This window comes from Poromitra crassiceps, assembly GCF_964638095.1.
Source record: "Poromitra crassiceps genome assembly, chromosome: 29".
Classification (NCBI taxonomy): Eukaryota; Metazoa; Chordata; class Actinopteri; order Beryciformes; family Melamphaidae; genus Poromitra; species Poromitra crassiceps.
This window is the reverse complement of record NC_139641.1, coordinates 8,832,112-8,841,643: the sequence shown is the minus strand read 5'-3', so window position 1 is coordinate 8,841,643 and position 9,532 is coordinate 8,832,112. Positions and strand designations below refer to the sequence as shown.

The following is a 9,532-nucleotide window of genomic DNA, read 5'->3' as shown; positions in this document are numbered from 1 at the left end:
CAACCATCAAAAAGTGACTTGACTGGTTTCAGGGTCACACAACGCCAATAGATTTGATGTCAAGTCATTTTGTTCTGCGTTATTTATTCACCTTATGTTCCAACACAGTGACTTCCTATTGTGTTGACACTTCCTGTGACAGTACACTACTAGTGAGCAGGTAAAACAGACGGTGTTTTGAACAGGAAGTCATAACACAACTGGGTCAAGTGGGCGGGGCTACATAAGGTGAATACATAAACAGAAAGAATGACATGGAATAAAATGTATGATTATTTCACACATGGCTTTCATTAGACATAACTAGGGCTGGGGCGATATTTCATTTCAATATTATTGTTTATGGTCTTTCAGTGGAATCATATGGCGATGATATGAAGAATAATCGTGACACATCACATTTCTGCTAAATTGATGATGCCAAGCAAATTTTTGCCAGTAATCCTATCCACCCCTCAAATCCCAGCTCTCTAGCACCTTCCTATCCCTATGGCCCTATGGATGATCACGCCCCCAAACTCATTTGATTGGTTGCAGCCACTGCTTCTTCCTGAAAACGTGCAGCAAGTAGCCTAAAAGAAAGATGTGTTTTGGGTTAGGGTTAGGGGGGAGGGAAGCTCAGGGCAGGTTGTGCCGCAGTTCATAGGTTAATGGGTAAGGTGCTTGCCTTCCAATCTATCACCTGGGTTATGATTCCCAGTCAAAGCTGATTTATTTTTAACAAGCATTTTTCTTATTTTAAAACATTAGGGTTAGGCAAGTACAACAATGTGGTTAGGGTTAGGGTTTGGGTCTGGTTGTGGTTAAATAAGAAAACCCTAACCCTAATCTTAAACATTTTTTTTACTTGCTGCATTCAGGAAGAAGCAGTGGCTGCGACCAATCAAATTAGTTTGGGGCGTGGTCATCCCGCGTTTCACCTAGGAATCTTACTAGATTGCTCTGGGACACAGGACTGCCTACTTTTTGTAGCCTATCACGTCATTACAGCACGTCACTGTCCCAATACGACGAATCAGCTGAGCAGCATTTTGGTAAACAAACCACCTCACTGGGTGGCAACGGCAATGGAACCCTATGGAGCCCAAGTGGCGTGAGGCCTACTGTAGATCCTCTGTTTTGGGAACATTATTTGGTTGCAATTACCCTACATGTTGGTCCACTGTGTGGCGCTCCTTGTCTTTAATGGCTTTACGGCAACAAGTTATTTTACAGAAAGCAATACGATGTTCAGGCATTGAGAATGGCAAAACATCAAGATTTTTCATTGCCAGGTTTATTAGGGAAAACAGCAGGTAGCATATATATGCATATTATTAAGTTTCCTAAAGAAATTGGGGTAGACACAAGAATTTAAAGAGTAGTCGTTTTGTTTTTGTTTGTTTTGTTTTGAATCCCCTGTTCCACAATCCAGTCCAGTTGGGGGCGGTAATGCACCTTTAAGTTGGTTGCCAACCGCCATAAAACACTAAAGAAGAAGAAGAAGAAGAAGTTATTTTTCGTTACTCTTCTTCTCCAGTCTGCCTCCCTGCAAGACGAAAGTCAGACTCTGTACAAACTTGGTGTGTGTGAATTAGCGTTACTCTATGTCTAGCTTCTACATTAGTGCCGTAGAGACCAGGCTTTATATGGTCGACAAGTGTTAGCAATGAATAAACAGTCTGTGCGCCGCAAACCCACAACTGCCGCGGCTTGATTGAGTCTGTCATGTTAGCTGGCTATCCAGGAGGCTAACAGAAGCTAACACAACACCACCCACACTTGTTACAGCGTGAGTGTCTGCTCTAGCCGGCGGCTTGACTCTGTTTACATTTTAAAAACTGCGACAGCTCACACAACTTTAACACGACATGCATAATATTATACATCAAACTCTTGTGCTAATCCTGCTCTCACTCAGAATGTCAAAATATAAGCGATGTGCTGTATAGTTTTTGAGATATTAACGTTTGTTTGGCACAACTCATAGGCTACTATTAACTGCCGCGGGGGTTCAGCATTTCTGGGTGGCAAGTGACGTCACGCTGATTCGTCCTATTAACATAATTCGTTTCATGATACACTTTTTTCCACTTTTCCTTATTCCAAAATCTTGGGCGCTTGGGGCCTCTTTTAATCTGCGGTCTTGATCCTTTTCCTTTAGCATCACCGCCCTTATTCCCACAGGACGTGAACGCAGCATTAATCACCCCTCGTGTATGGGCGTGGTTTAGTCGGGGAGGGGGGGAGGAGTTGTTTGCGTGTATGTGTGTGTGTGTGTGTGTGTGTGTGTTTGCGTGTGTGCGTGTGTGCGCGCCCCTGCGTGCGTGTTTGTGTGTGTGCGTCCGTCCACTCTTCAGTGCAGCGGCCGCATGAGATGAGCTGCCCCGCAGTGTTTTGCAGCCAGTGTTCCGCTGCACGCTGCCTCCTCGCCTCGCCTCTCTCTCTCTCTCTCTCCGGTCAGTCATGTTGAGCACCGCGGCCTGAAGCGCAACAACACTGCCCCTGTCTGACCCTCGTCTCTACAGAGCTGGCTCGGAGGTGAGTGACCGTCAAGCAAGACGTGTTTTGACGTGTTTATGTTTTGTTTAAAAGTCTTTCTAAAGAGCGTGTGTGTGTGATAGTGTGTGCGGGCTGTTGTGATGACGCGCTGTTTTGCTGGGTCGTTCGGAACATGTGCGCACTGCGCTGCGCCGCCGCGCGTAACCACGGTGTGTGCGCCCCCATGGGACCCCCACCATGCCCCTCCCTGTCTGTCTGTCACTGTGAGGAGCATTTATTCAACTTCCAAAACAAGTTGGTCACCTTGTTGTGTTATGTGTCGGAGGAGGGATGGGTTTAGTCCACCTCGCTAGGATTTAAGCTGCTTCCGCCATGGACTCAGCTGCATGTCTGTGACAATCGAAATGTGTGACTGCATTGCTATGGGGGGGAAAGCATGAATTATTTCACCATTTCTGACAGCAGCTGTCAGACTATGTGAACACTGTGTAGGCTAACAAGCACCCAGTCTGCGGTAAACTGCGATTCAAGCATCTCCCCTAGGCTACACCTAACCAACTTCAAAACAGTGCCGGGGTCAGAATGTGACGGGATACTGGCGTAACACCTGTTACAAAATAGCATTTAGTTTCAAATCATGGTTCGTCACACTAGTATTTGGATCCCGACAGCCTTCTCTGCCCTCTACCCGCAATGTGGCCACTTGTTTACAATTGCGCAACTGCCATGATGGTGTGTCACTCCATAGTGGCCCCCTAGCCTACTTTTCTATCCAGTGAGGACTCGCTATGGGAGCCCCCGTGTGTTGTTTTGCCTTGCCCACTCCTCCCCCACTCCTCCCTCCCTCCTACTCTGGGAGAGTTTCACCGGTCTTGTCCTTTTGGCATCGTTTGCTTTGGGGGTGGGGAGAGAGAGAAAGAGGCGTTTTCCCTCCCAGGGATACTCATGTAGCCTGCTGCTGCTGCTGCTGCAGTGGTGTCCAAACTGGGCTCCCTGCACCTCCGGGGGTCCTAGTGTGGGGTTCCCAGGGGTCCCCCCCAGTCAAGTGAATGAGCAAGAGCTGTTTTTTCATGCACAGCAAAAAAACAGTGAGTGTTGCGTTCTCTACTACATGTCGTGCAGCCACCTACAGTGTCCCCGATGTGAAATTATGCTAGGAAACCTCTTTGAAGCCTCCAAATCAGAATCGGAATCGGAATCAGAATCACTTTTATTGCCACAGTATGCAAGTTACATACGAGGAATTTGTCTTAGTGTCTGTATGCAGCGTAGCGGTCACATCAATATACAGAGATAAGAAGTAGGAAGATAACTAAAGACAATCGCAAAGTTGCAAGTGCAATCAAATCGAGTAAATATATACAATATGTACATGAGTGGTGAAGTGTTCTGTGGATGATAAATATGAATTTACGTTGAATTTACATGAGATTTACAGACTGAGTTATATAGGCGTTAAATAGGCAGTGGATTTACATGAATTTACGTTCGGAGTTAAATAAGAGTTTACATTGAATGTACATGAAATTTACAGGCTAAGGCTAAGAAGCCTCCAAATGCACATTACACAATTGTGCCACTACTCTCATAATCATTGTGACATTTGTATGATTTTGTTTTGTTTTGAACAGCCGGAAGTTTATTAGCCAAACACATACAAAAAAAATCACCTAAATCATGTCAATAGGCAAATACTGTTCTTGTAATTTGAATAACCATGTTAGAGATGTTAGAGATGTTAGAGAGAGAGAGAGAGAGAGAGAGAGAGAGAGAGAGAGAGAGAGAGAGAGAGAGAGAGAGAGAGAGAGAGAGAGAGAGAGAGAGAGAGAGAGAGAGAGAGAGAGAGAGAGAGAGAGAGAGGTTAATTTGTCTGAGCACCTTGTGTGTGTGTGTGTGTCTGCCTTTGAACATTATATAATCTTAACTTTATGCATAAAAAGACCTGACATTGCAATTTTTCCACAGATAGCTTAATCTGCCCTGTCATGTGGGCACTTCTCCAAATCAATTTCTTTATTGGCTGCAATGTGTGGCTTTGCTTCTGCACAAAGTTGCATAACAACCATCCACAATTGTGATTGTGCTAACTAACTATCGATGTGGAGCGGTGTGTGTGTTGAATGCTGGAAATATTCTGACGCTGGGAGTAGTTAGGTTTGATGTACACAGCACGATTTGTGGAGTTAATTAATCCCAAAGCTGCTCTTTCAGACCACATTTTTAAAGATTGCAAGTCCCTAGAGAAAGCCTTTTAGAAACTTTGAGATATAGCGTTCTCTCCCGAGTCTTCAAAATATAGCAGGATGCTCTGACTGTTTTTTGGATTTGTCCACTAGACAGGCAGAGCTATTTGTCATCTCAGGCTATGCTTTGAGTATAGATTCATGTTTTGTGTGGTTGTTCAGAGTGCATGCGTTTACTGCATAGCATTGTAACGTTGTCACTCAGCCCTTAATTGCTACTATCGGATTAATTAATTAACAGACTCCATTTACTTTGATTTATTAGTACGCCTTAATTTAACCGAACCAGCCTACTTTTAGAATGAAGGCAAGCAAAGCACTGTCAGCAGCCTTTTCTACAATCCAATTAAAGCCAATTTAAACTGGCAAACCACTGATTTTACAGTTTCCACGCAACTTGGCAACCGACTTCATTGGAGCACTTAACATACTGCACACACACACACACACACACACACACACACACACACACACACACACACACACACACACGCGCGCGCACGCACGCGTGATCTTCTGCGTGTGGTTCAACCATAAAGTGGCTGATGATTCTAGTCTGTGAAATGAGGTGGATAGTTTTGTATTCCAAGCATGTGATTTCTTTATTCCTGGCTCCTGGCCATTATTTTAAATAGGGGTGCACCCATCACGTTTTTTGCCACCGATCACCGATTGCCGATCGCCTATGGGAAATATCTGCCCAACCGATCATCGACCGATCACCGATTACCGATCACCGATGACCGATATATAAACTCCTCAAAAAAAGTTTGGAAACGTTATTTCGGTCGATTATTTCTCCCCTTTGATAATACCAATTGGCATTGTATTTTATATCGTTGGAAAGCCTGATTAGTGATAGGGCTTTTTTATTTTTATTTTTTAAATATAAAGAAATATCGGCAATCAGCCGATCGCATATTTGAGGTCAAAATCGGCCGATACAGATTGCGTGCCGATCGATCTGTGCACCCAGAGCCAGATTAACACCCCCAGGGGCCCCGGGGCATTGAAGCTCCCAGGGGCCCCCCTACCCATCGTCCGGATGTTTGGATGTTTTTTCGCCATATTTAGAGGAATATCTCATTTTAAATTAACATTAGTATAATACTGTTATGTCATTATTCCGTTTCTGAGATTCAGTTTCTCACTCACTCATAGGCGATTCTAGGCTTTGCAAAGAGGTAGCACCAGCAGGATAAAGATATTAGTCTGACTGGGGGGTTTGTAGGGGGGGCTGCGCCCCCCCTGGACAAAGAAATTTTGTACATTTTAAAGTAAAATGCATGAATCTGATGCACTCTGAGAGCAAAAGGAAGAGGCTAATCTTCACATTAATATCCTCTTCACTGTGCTGTGGCTTTACAATGATGAAAAAATAATTGACATTACATTTCCAATACAAAACAGCAGAGGGTGCCGCAGCACCACAAGCACCCCCACTTCCCGCGCCCCTGGTCACCACTTGCCCACAGGCATCCAATGAGACTAAATCATCAGACTTAATCTTCTTGGAAACACATTTTATTTTGTCCTGATTGGTCTTAGATTTGTGTCATAGTTCTGTGGAGCCCAACATGAGCCCGACAATTTTTTTTTTTTTTTTTTTTTGGAGGGCCCCTTCACCCCGAGGGCCCCGGGGCACCTGCCCCGGTTGCCCTATGGTTAATCCGGCCTTGTGTGCACCCCGAATTTTAAACTTTTTTCCTTTTTGTTATTGTATTATTTTTGCGCTCACGTCTCTGTGCACATGGAGAGACCTCACAGCGCTCTTCTACCCGTGGGTTTCTTTCACCCTCTCAGCACCGGGTCTGTGCACATGGAGAGACCTCACAGCGCTCTTCTACCCGTGGGTTTCTTTCACCCTCTCAGCACCGGGTCTGTGCACATGGAGAGACCTCACAGCGCTCTTCTACCCGTGGGTTTCTTTCACCCTCTCAGCACCGGGTCTGTGCACATGGAGAGACCTCACACCGCTCTTCTACCCGTGGTTTCTTTCACCCTCTCAGCACCGGGTCTTGTCGTTTCAAGTCCGTGCTTGGTAAGCACAGACATGATCGGGCACGAACTCTGCAAGAAGATGACAGACAGGCTGCCAAAAAGCTGCTGACTGCACACATTGCTGCATAGTTCTATACTTGCTAGAAGCTCTACTCCACTCCTTCCAGTCTGACAGACCTGTGTGCTTTGTCTGTCGAGGAACACGCCGCCATTGGAGATGGGTTCGGTTAGCATCTTGTCACGATGTTATCTGCTCATACTCCATGGGGTTATTGATCGGTTGAACTCTGCGCTTGGTGGTAGTATTCATTCCAGATAGGATCAGTGTTGGGCAACTTACTTGCAAAATGTAATATACTACATATTACTAGTTACTTTCATTTGAAAGTACTAAGTTACTTTACAATATTACTTTCTGGGTAGAGCAACTCATTACTTATTACACTACTTTTCCATTACTTTCACCAAAACAAAAGCAGCAGCAGAATGACATCGCCGCCCCGGAACCATCCTGAAAAATCTTTTCAACCGTCTTGAAGTCAGTGTAAACAATCCAAAATTCTAAATGTCATTCTTTTCCTTTGTTATTGTCATCTATAGTGGTTATATGCATAAAAACAGACAGTTTGATTAGGAAATGATTGTATATTAATGTGCTTTGATTAAAAAAAAAAAAAAAAAATTGTAACTTGAGTTACTTGACAAAGTAACTGGTATAATATTACTGAAATCCTGTAAGTAATAAGTTATATTACTTAGTTCTAAAAGTAATACATTACATGTAATATGTTACTTTTGTAATGAGTTACCCCCAACACTGGATAGGATGTTGCACGGTCAAAACCTGAGCCGCATTTTACACCCTCCCAGTGTCTCTCTTGCCTTTCACAGCTCTTTGAGAAGATAGAAATATCCCCTTTCTCGTCGGCCGTGTGTGTATCGTTTCAGCTCCTAACACCCAAGGGTAACTGTGGCAGAGTTCTCTTAGTAGCTGGTAGTGGTGCTGTAAGAGCTGGTGGTCCTGGCCCTAGGCAGCATTCCACTGAGCCTTGCGTCAGCCGGCAGTCGTTCAGCAGCAGCGCTGGTTTAGCCTAGGCCTATCCACTGTGTTAATACCCCCTCCTCTCCCTGATGTCATGGCACCATTAACCCTTAGCCTGCTGGGACCACAGCCAGCACTGGCTCTAAGAGCAGAGCGCATTCCCTAGGCATATCACACAAGAAAATAGCCAATTTCAATTCAAAAATTTGGTCAAACTGCATCTCTTAAAAAGAAATGTGGACAATTCTTAAAGATAGATTATAGCTATGATGCGATGTGTGGATTATGGATAGTGTGTGAATTTTGATTGAAATCTTTTTTTTTTTAAACTATGAATGAAAATGCTCGATTATATAATTGATCTGCTAGGAGCTTTTGTCTTGTTTGTATGAGCGTTTTGTATGTTTTTTGGTTGATTTTTTTGTTTTGTAAGGTTAAATCATGTATGTTTAAAGGAACACTCCGCCCATTTTCAACCAGCTTTGTATCATTAGAACATCAGTAGTATATCAGAAAACTGTAAACGGTTTTGAAGTCTGTCATTTAATTTGACAGTTATTGAGTGTTAAAGTGTGGACCAGTGACATCACTGGTCCACACTAACTCAAATTAAAAACTCATTAACTCAAATCAACTCTCAATAACTGTCAAACTAGATGAATGACAGAATGTTTGACAGTTATTGAGAGTTGATTTGAGTTAATGAGTTATTCGTTTGAGTTAGTGTGGACCAGTGATGTCACTGGTCCACACTTTAACACTCAATAACTGTCAAATTAAATGACAGACTTCAAAACAGTTTACACTTTTCTGATATACTACTGATGTTCTAATGATACAAAGCTGGTTGAAAATGGGCGGAGTGTTCCTTTAAGTGTATGTTTGTGTGTTATGATGTAAGTATGTATGTAGATTGCATTGTCACCATGTACAATCTTTGTCGGTGGACCCCAGGAAGAATAGTTGCAGCTTTGCTGTAGCTAATGGGGATACAAATAAACTTGAAACTTGAAACTTGCCCATCTGCTCAGGCCAGCTAGCAATGGTCGAAAATAAGCCAATAATGTTAAGGCATTGATATTCCAACGTTTGGCTGACTCATAGTACTGTAACTGCCGTCCTATACGTTCAGTCACATCATGACCAGTGTTGGGCAAGTTACTTTCAAAATGTAATATACTACATATTACTAGTTACTTTCATTTGAAAGTAATAAGTTACTTTACAATATTACTGTCTGTGTAGAGTAACTCGTTTCTTATTACACTACTTTTGCATTACTTTTACCAAAAAAACAGCAGCAGCAGAATGACATTGCCGCCCGGTAACCGTCCCGAAAAATCATTTCAACCAACTTGAAGTCAGTGTAAACAATCCAAAATTCTAAATGTTATTCTTTTCCTTTGTTATTTGCATAAAACACACAGTTTGATTAGGAAATTATTGTATCTTTTTTAAATATGTGCTTTGATTTAATAAGATGTAACTCAATTTGTAACTTGAGTTACTTGACAAAGTAACCGGTATAATATTACTGAAATCCTATAAGTAATGTTATATTACTGAGTTACTTCTAAAAGTAATATATTACATGTAATATGTTACTTTTGTAATGAGTTACCCCCAACACTCGTTCATTAGGTTCTGTTTTCACATGTTGGCGCAAAAAGTCTGTCTGCAACACGCTCCAGACTGCAGGGTTTGGATTTGGCACTTCTTCGCCGCAAGTTAACAATTCCTCCCCGACTAATTTGACCACTTACTG

General features: G+C 42.9%; 1 protein-coding gene across 1 annotated transcript in view; it reads left to right on the top strand.

Annotated features, from left to right (window-relative positions):
* Nucleotides 1-2,442: 2,442 nt before the first annotated feature.
* The window catches only part of LOC310799975 (growth factor receptor-bound protein 10-like), a 201,318-nt gene continuing 194,228 nt past the window's right edge, over nucleotides 2,443-9,532 (top strand). The window contains exon 1 of the mRNA XM_083662575.1: nucleotides 2,443-2,520. The gene's annotated coding sequence lies outside the window, so the exon portion shown is untranslated. The remainder of the gene's footprint in view (nucleotides 2,521-9,532) is intronic.